The sequence below is a fragment of the Camelus ferus genome, chromosome 20 (genome assembly GCF_009834535.1).
Source record: "Camelus ferus isolate YT-003-E chromosome 20, BCGSAC_Cfer_1.0, whole genome shotgun sequence".
Lineage (NCBI taxonomy): Eukaryota > Metazoa > Chordata > Mammalia > Artiodactyla > Camelidae > Camelus > Camelus ferus.
In genome coordinates, this window is record NC_045715.1 from 16,182,551 (window position 1) to 16,192,420 (window position 9,870).

Consider the following 9,870-nt stretch of genomic DNA (forward strand, 5'->3'; position numbering starts at 1 on the left):
CCCTCAGACTTCTTCTAGCCTCCAGAACTGTGAGAAACAGATTTCTGTTGTTTGTAAGCCATCTAGTCTATGATATTTATAAGAGCAGCCTGAATAGACTAAGATGGCATTTCTTAAAATTCAGGCCAGAATTCTTATGGGCTGGTTTGGAAGAAATGAATGAAAGATTCTGGGCTGAATCACTTCAAAATCACCACTATCCTCTGATTCTGATCATCTTATAATTGAACAGAGTCTGATTAACTTGACTGTATCTTCTCTAAGGCTTCTTAGACGCATGTATAAGATCACTGTGTCTAGCTAATCAGTCTTATTTCCAAGTCATATCTACACAGCTTTGAATCTTCAAGTGAGAACAACCATGACTCTCGAGAAAAGACCCTTCTTAATTGAAGAAAAAGTCTGAGACAGGTATTCATAAGGAAACAATGACATATCCTATACACATTGGATATACTTGTTTCAATACTTGTTTCAAAAATAGCCAGTAAGATCAGTAACAATAGGACATTGCTGATTTTTGCTGGTATATCCTGGCAGAAAGTTAAGTTGTCTTCTTCTAGAACTGCCTATCTTCACACAAGTTTAGCGTCTTGACTCTTTTCCATGAGGGTTCGGAAGTGCTATTTCAGAAAACTTGATGTATATTCCTGGATCCCTGTTCATGGAAACTTTGCACACTTGAATGCTACTGACTGATCTAATCTTGTAAAGTAGAGCAGACAGATAAACTCCAAAGGGACGTGATAGATGGTGCTCATTACACATAGGTATGCCTGGGCAAAAATCATTGATTTTTAAATGCCAGGACGTTTTTTTCCTGGCACCCTAAGGAAGTCTTCCAAAACCAACAGAAAACTTGTAAGTGGAAATATAAGTAAAAGAGTCTAATTATAATTAATAATTATATAAAATTTCCTGTTATTCATTTTGATGATTAAGTTTATTTCATTATTATATCAAGATTGTTATTATATTATATCAAGATTGTTATCAAGCATCTCATATCCTTAACATAATTAGGGAAATAAGTACCCTTCTTCGCACAAGGCTTTGCTCTATTTTGGTTGTTCTATATTCAAATAGACTTTGTCTAACTGACAATATTTTATTACAATTGTTTACTTAATTCTTATGATATATTCAAAACTTATTCTTAGTAATAAAAAATTAAAAAGAATCATCCCTATTGTAAATGACATATTCTCTTTGAAGGGGGATAAAACGTTTCTCTATACATATTCAACTCAACAGACATTTCTTACAGATTACTCTAGCAGGCAATAGGGAGAAATAAACATTTACTAAGCTTGGGACATATGTCAGGTACTTGACATGTTTATTTCATTTAGAATTCAGAGCAACCCTTGGAGGGATATAATATGGTTTCCATTTTAAAAGTTAGGAAACAGAATCAGAGAAGTTAAATAATTTTCCAAAATCTCTTAGTTCATTTACTAGTTTAAAAAAAGAAACTTGGATGGCAACTAGGTATATGAACTACAGAGCTCAAGCTCTTTCCCTCACATTTGCTGATAACAACACAAGGTGTCCCTTCATTAGATGTGACATTATTTTGTATAGCAAAAATAACTGTTTTTCACAGAAAGCAACCAGGGTGGGCTGACACACTGGGGATAGATTTTACGTGAAGAGGTGGGGTTTGAGGTGAACTACAAAAAGTGGATGGGATTTGAATAGGCAGAAAAAAGTCAAGGGGACTAAAGGTACGTGGATCTGCATAGGCAGACTCAGAGATATGGGAATGGGCATAGCAGTGGTCAGCAGCATATCTTTGTGGAGGGAAGGATTCCATTTTGGAATCAATATAATGGGGACCTATAATTCTAGGATTATTTTAATGTTATGTTAATGCACCATCAATTGTAAATGACAGAGATGAATAAAAACAAAAATGATGATAGCAGTAATAGTTGCAATATACTCTTTGCCAATTAGTACAATAAGCAAATGCACCATTTCATATAATCTTCACAATAATGACAAAAGATAATACTATTACATGTATTTGACAGTTGAGGAGGCTAAGGCTCATAAATTAACATCTCAATCAGGATCACATAGAGAGCATGTCACTATTCTTACCCGCCATATCGTACTGCCTCACAGTGTGAGTTGACTTTTGAGAGCTACATCTAAGAGATGGAGACATGGTTGTCAAAACATTGGAGTTTATAGATTTATTAAATAATACTAATGAAGAGAATTTTAGAAAACTTTGGCAATCACATGCTAAAATGTAACTTCTTTTATAAATAAGAAAACCAAGGTCCAAAGAATTTAACTGTCTACATTATTGGCCAAGACAAGAATACAATACCAACCTCCAGGCTTCCAATCTAATATTCTTTTCATTGTTTATATGTAGACCCAAAATATCATTTTAGAAATATTTCTCCTCTCTCTTATTTTTCATTTTATCTTTTGCTGTTTTTCCAGTTGAAAATTACAGAGTACATCAATGTTGTTAGGATCCCTTCATCAAAATCACTTTTATAGTCTAACAAAGTGATGTTGTCTCTCCCCATACAATTAATAATACTTGTTATTATCTGTATTTATTAAATAAATCACATTAAGATCTGGATGCCTTTTCCAAAAAGGGAGAAATGACACAGATTATAAAATTAAGACATATTTTTCTAGTTTAATGTTTAACATTTATAATTAAAAGTAGTGAGAATAGCCTAGTGAATTTGCCTTAAGTGAGAAAACTAAATTATGATTGGATGATGTGATTAATAATAGTATCTGGACGAGGGAAGGAAATTATAATGGTCATAACACCTCCTCCCTTTTGAAACAGAAGCCCAGTTGAAGAAAATCTTCTTACTCTGTTTTCCCCCAGAAAAGGGATCCAGACAGCTATTTGGGAGAATACAAAATAAAATAAATATATATTTATTTTAAATATATATTTAAGTATACATATATTTAATAAAAATAAAAGATATCCCATGAGCAGATGGGTAAAGCTAGTATGGGTTAATATTTGAATTTTTAAGTATTGTCTAGGGAAAAGCAAAGCAGGGAGAAGTAGGAAGAGTGAGGAGAAAGAGTAAAAGAAAACTAAACTGTTGAATAAACTAAATGTCAGTTTACCCCCTGAACTCTTGACATGTTATTTTTCAGGTGAACTATATTTTCTTTGTCTCAGGAAAGTATCTTTTACATACATTATCTTGGAATAGTTATTAATAACATGCTACTTAATTCTCAGAGTTTATTGGTTTGGTCGATGGATTATATGGTTACTCTTCTTATTCTGAGTGAATTCCAGTGGAGTGCGTATTAGATAAAGCAAGTATTAGTCAAAGGGGTTCAGTCACTGTCTTTGTGTCCCAGGGAGACAGGACATAATTAGGAAGGATGAAGAGGATGGTAAGTCTCTAACCCTCACAGTTCATTTCAGGTAATATTAACACTGAGAAAGAGCCCGCCCACTCCTATACAGTTACATGGTCAACATTTCTCTATTGCCATCCTTATCTGAGATGAAGAGTTGTGTTTGGGGACCACAAGGTTGGCAGTAATTCTCATACTTCTATTTTAAGGACAAGAAAAATTTCATCAAGCCTTGGTCGTTATAACAGGTCAGGGAAAAGTTTTCAAGAAAGAAGTAGCAATTGGGTCCTCTTCACGCTTTCTTAGTGGAAGGAAAGTCAAGTCAATTTAGGAAGTGATGAAACTCTGGGAAGAGAAAGAGCTAAGGTATGAGAGCAGAGCAAGATGCAGAGGAAGGCACTGAATACATGGTATAAAGCCCAAACCAGAGGGGTTAGTATTTTAAATACTTAGTAAGCCAGAGTAACTTGAGCCCATATCATATATTGTGGGTGAATTATCTACAATAAGATCCCTACTGTATGTAAAAATAGTTGTGCTCTTGGATAAGCAGAGTAATAGTGGATAATGTGGAGGAAGTTTGCTGATAAAGAAGGTAAATGCCATGAGGAAAGGCTTCTACATGAGCATACCCCCACCCCCCACCTTTTTTCAATCTGGGGAGGAGAGATGGTGGCTGTGAACAATGGCCTAAAACAAGCCAACAAGCTGAGAACCAGCTGGGGCAGTCCCATTTCACAGTAGCCCTAGAGGTGCCACTTAATTACAGCTCATTACACAAATACACGCAAACTGGAGGGAACTTAACATTTCATTTTTTTCTCATGTTGACTAAACCAAACGGTGGGCACAGCTGGAAGGTGACTGTCATCCAGGAGGAATCCTTTTACTTAGTCTTTAAATACACTAGAGCAGATTGCTCAAGGAACAGTCACTAGCCACCACTCTAGAAAAGTCCTAGATGAAAGTAAATAGTGCCTGATTCTTCTGCCTCCTGAGATATTTACTAGCGGCCTGATTAATACATTAGAAATACATTAATACATTAGAAAGTCAGTTAGTAGAATGCTTAAGAACTTGAGCTTCAGAGATAGAGCCTTAAATTCTGATTTCAGCTCTGCCAATTTCAGCACACTGATTTCGGTGAAAGTAGCACAAGTTCTCAGATTCACTTTTCCCCCATTTAGGAAGTGATTTTAGGGTTGTTGTGAATATGAATTAAATACAGATAAAACCCTTAGCCCAAAGCCTGATCTATAATATGGACTTAAGAATGATAGCTATTAGTACCAAAACTACCTTCGATTATGATATTTCATCACATGAAACACTTCAGTAATTTGATATTATACTTGAGAAATATCCCAAATCCTTAATAATAAGTCCCTTCATGCCTGGTACCCCACATACCTTGCACTCTCCCTCAATGAGACACATACTAGTTTTTTTTTTTTTTTTTTCTGTTTCTTTGGCATAACAACTTCTTTCTCCATGTTAGGGTCTTTGCATAGTTCTGTTCTTCTCCCCAGACCAGTTCCTGCCATTCATTTCTGGAAAGCTGATCCTCCTTCAATTCTCATCTAAATGTCACTTCCCCACCAAAGTCTTGATTCTCCCAGCCACAGGCTCTCATCACACATCCCAGTATTTATCAGTACGTACAAATACATGTAATTTTGTAGTCTTTTAAAAAAATATGTAAGTATCCTGTCAGCATCTAAGTTCCAGGAAATCCAGGACTTGCTACTCTGGGCACCACTGCAGCCCCAGGGCCCAGCACAGTGCCTGGCATATAGCTGGCCCTCCACGAATGTTTGCCAAATCAACAAGCTCACTGACCCAGGTCATTGGTGTATAATTCAGGGTAACACTTAGTTCTAACATATAGTCTGAAAGGCTTACTACAGTGTCTGAGTGCCTGAGTATATTATACGGAAGTTTAGGGGAAAAAATTGCATTTTATTGTGTTTTGGACAAAGTACATTTCAAGTATCCAATTATTAAAACTTTGGTTACTGTTGCTTTTGTGTGTTTAATATTATATTATCATTCAAAAACTACTAAAATATTTTTATATACTTTACTTAATAGTTTTCCTGTATATATATATATATATATATATATATATATATATATATATATATATATGGAGAAGGGAGAGAGAGAAAGTGTGTATATATAAAATTCAAAAAGCCACAAAAATAAACATAAACAAGAAACAAATAAAAATAAAAAATTAACAATAATAAATTAAATATGTAAAAATAGACAAGAATGTTGGTGGTTCCTATCACATTTATTTTTATTCTAAAGGATATGGAATATCTCCTTTTTCTGTATTCTGCTCAACATAAACTGTGGCTCTCTGTAAACACTCTTTATGTAAACAGCATTAGAATCATAGGACACATACCAAACTGTCATGCACAAATAGCTTCATTTTCTTTACTTTATATAAATGGTGCGTGTGTCTGGGGGGTGTTCTTATTTTCCATTACTAAATGCCACATACACTGTAACAAAGAACACAGTTTGAACACATTTCCAGAGAGACCCTCTCATCTACTTTTTCTCTTGTTTAGTCAAACAAAATTGCACACCCAATTGAAAAGTTATTCTAATTCTCATTCATTAACGATGATATATCAAAGAGAAAGCAAGATACTATTCACTTTCACATAGAGTGGAACCATTCCCAAAAGCGAGAGCAGGAGGGCAGACAGAGACCAATGATGCCCACCCAAAGGCATGTTCACTGTGTAGCAGAAATCGTGCCAGCAGATGGCGGATAATAATGAGAAGAGAGCAGTGGTTAGTTCAGAGAAGGGAGTTAAGGTAAAGTGATTACACCATTTCAGAGTATTGTTACAGAGTTAATCATTGAAGAGTGTCAAAGATTCTGGCTAAGAACCCAAACCCTCAATCCATGGAGTCCCTTCCAACCCTTATCAAAACTGAGAAGTAAAAAAAGATTGGACTATAAATCTATAAAATAAAATAAACTATAAAATAAAAGTCAGCCTGAGAATTGTGTTTCCTAACATATTTTTAACTCCAGTCAGATATCAAGATTAGTAGACCATAGTAAATATAAAATTAAGTGTGGGGAGAGGGGAAAAAAACAAGTGAAACAATACACGAGGCAAAGAAACATAGTCATGCATTATGTGAAAATTTATGTCTAATGTAAGTGAAATTAGAAAGCAGCAGGAAAAAGATACATGTTGCTAGGACAACTGGTCTTGCAGACGGAACAATTAAAATTTGATTCCTACCTCACACCATACAAAAACTGTAATACAGAAAGAGTTAAAACTAAACATAAAGAGCAAAGTCATTCAGCTTTTATCAAAAAATAGGAAAAATATTGTATGTATATGGCCAGGAGATGATTTTCTGTTAAAACAAGACATAAAAATTTTAAACTAGGAAAAAAAAAGATAAACACATTTGACTGCATTAAGAGTAAAAACATTGGAACATTTTGAAAAGTAGAAAAGATAAGCTACTATTCAGAAAATTGTATCTGCGTCTACCTAATCGACAAGGATTAGCATTCAGATTATATAATTATCTTCCCCAAATCTATATTAAATAGAGTTATTCCAACTGGAAATGGGAAATCAGTAAGAATAAGGAATACCTGGGTGAGGAAACTCAAATGGCCAAAAGAAACAAGAACATGCTGCATTCTATTAATCAGAAATGCTAATTAAAATACTGAAACATAATTTAGCATCTATCAGAATGGCACATTTAAAATATGTTGAAAAAGATATAGCGCAAGGGAAGTTTCATACTCTGATAGTGGGATTATACATTAGGTCAACTTCCTTGGAGAACAATTTTGCAGTATTTAGTCAAGTTAATGAAACAAATACTCTTTGGTCCTATAATTCTGCATCTTCATATATATCTTAGAGAAACATGTATATATGCACAAAGAGACGTGTAAAAGAATATCTACAGCAGCATGGCTTGTAATAGGAAAAGTAATGGAAATAATTTAAAATAATCAATGATAATTTAAAAATTTCTGATACATACACACAGTAGGATGCTAAGTAAAGTTTAAATGATTGAAAAAAAAACTACGGCAATTAATATGAATAATGATAAAAATATAATGTTGTGTAAAAAAGCCAAACTGCACAAGAATCTATACAGGGCATATTTGTTTTTATAAATATAGTCAACATTTGCCAACCAATAGTGCATATTGTATGTGGATACCTATTTATGTAGTAGTAGTGTGGAGAAATGTATGATGATAATGGTAATGCACCAAATTCAAGGTGGTCATCATCTCCGAGTAGGGAAGAAAATTCTTACTGGATATATAGGGATCTTCAAGTGTTCCTGAAGTATTTTATTTCTTAAAAATGACTGGCACAACCATAGCACAACATCAGAATTTGATAGATCTGGGTAGTGGGTATGTAGATGTCATTTTGTCATTCTCTATACTTTTCATACATATGAAATAACTCCTAATATAAATGGAATAAAGGTTTAAAATATAAAATAAACTGAATTAACATCACAATAAAATAGAAAACTCTTTTATATTATTAAAGTATCTAAATTGTACTATGCCTGTCCAATCCCTAAATATTTCACGAGGAAATGCATTGTGTAAATTTGAATTACATTAATATATGGTTATTTTGTTTCTAGAGAGAAATTTTTGTTAACTTGATGTAGGAATGTCAACATGCAAATTAATGGAGTGTCCACGGCTTACAATACTCCAGACAAAACCCAATTGTCGTAAAAGGCAACCAACATACCACCTATATCCCAAAACTTGAGTTGATAAATTGGAAACAACTATCAAAATATTCATAACAATTCTTAGGATTCACATTGTGCTGCTAGTCTCTTAACTATCCTATATTTGTATTTCACCCAGGAGCTCTGGATTTTTCTTCTATGATGTGGATGTCTTCTCTTTGTCCTCAGCCTTGGAGCTGGTGGTCAGCCTGGCCAGTGGCATTCCACAAGGGTTATTTCAGGGAATCTATGCATTTTTATTTTCTTGGAAACTTTCAAGGATTGGTCTTGAAAAAGTATAGTTACAGCTCTTTAGAAAGTAGTTTTTAATCTCTCTCATTAACAATATACTGGCTTTTAGTTTTCAATTTGATCTTTAAATCATCGTATCTAACCCTCCAAGCAGCATTCTCTGTATTTTTATCACCACCATTTTATAAATGAAAAAACTGTGACTCAGCTATATTACATGACTTGCAGAAGAAATGACTTGAGTTTTGATTCAAATGCAGATCTTCTAACATTCAGTTATCTAGAAATTCTCTTATACTAGACCACTCTTCTTAAGGGTCAGGGATAACAAACTGTTACATCTGCTTGGGCTTTTAGGAGACTCACAGGCCAAACTCATACAATATTATATATAGTGAGAATCACTCAAATCATGTATTTTAACCATCTAGTATTTTATCATCTTACTTTTATATCTTTACTTTCAGATTGCAAATATTACACAAAGCTTAATTAAATACAGATGTCACATAAACATAGCTTAAAAACAAAAGCCTCTGAAAATTCCCCTGATCAGAAATAAGCACTCTAAGTAACTTGGTGCATATAACTACAATGCTTTTCATGAGTATTAACATATTTATCATTAATATTACTATCATCTGTTATACAGGAATCAAAAACATTATTTTTCAACTTTATTTTTTTTTCAGTTAATATATCTATGGTGTATTTTACTTGTCCATACGTTATCTACTTCTTTATTTTCAAGGACTGTGTAGATTTTCATTATTCAACCAGTTTCATATTGATGTGTATTTAGATTCTTCTCATTGGTTGTTTTACAAAGAAAACTACAATAAACTTTCTTGTAGATGTCTCCCCAAACACTTGTGGGAACGTTTATACAGAATAAAATCCAAAAAGTAGAAATGCTAAAAATGAGGGTACAAATATTTTTAATTTTTATAAATATTTTAAAATCACCCTAAGAAAAGGCTAGCCTGTCCCATTAATATTAAACTTTTAAGTAAGTTTTCACATGCTTCAAATCCTGTGAACTTGAACACCAAACAATTTGGCAGCTCATCCTGAATTATAATATGGGAGTAAACATGTTTGCCAAATCTGTTTCACAACATTGCTATAAAGACCAAATAAAATATTCTGCATGAAAACATCTTGTGTAAGTTTTTATTTCAAAGCCCAATCTTTTAATTAAAACAGAGTTCCTGCATATGGTAAAAAGTACCTGCATATGTGTAAACAATACAAACAAGTATTATAATAAAAAGTAAATATTCCTTCCACATCAGATGCCCAGTCCATTTCTGTGAAGGCACAGAAATGTTCTGTTTAAACACAACATAATCATGTATACGTTTATGTATATATGTATGTTATCTCTCTGTGTATGTGTGCATAAATATAGAACAAATCAGACGATGTTTTTGATGAGTGTGGCAGATTGTTCAACATCCACTTTAAACTCCTGATGTG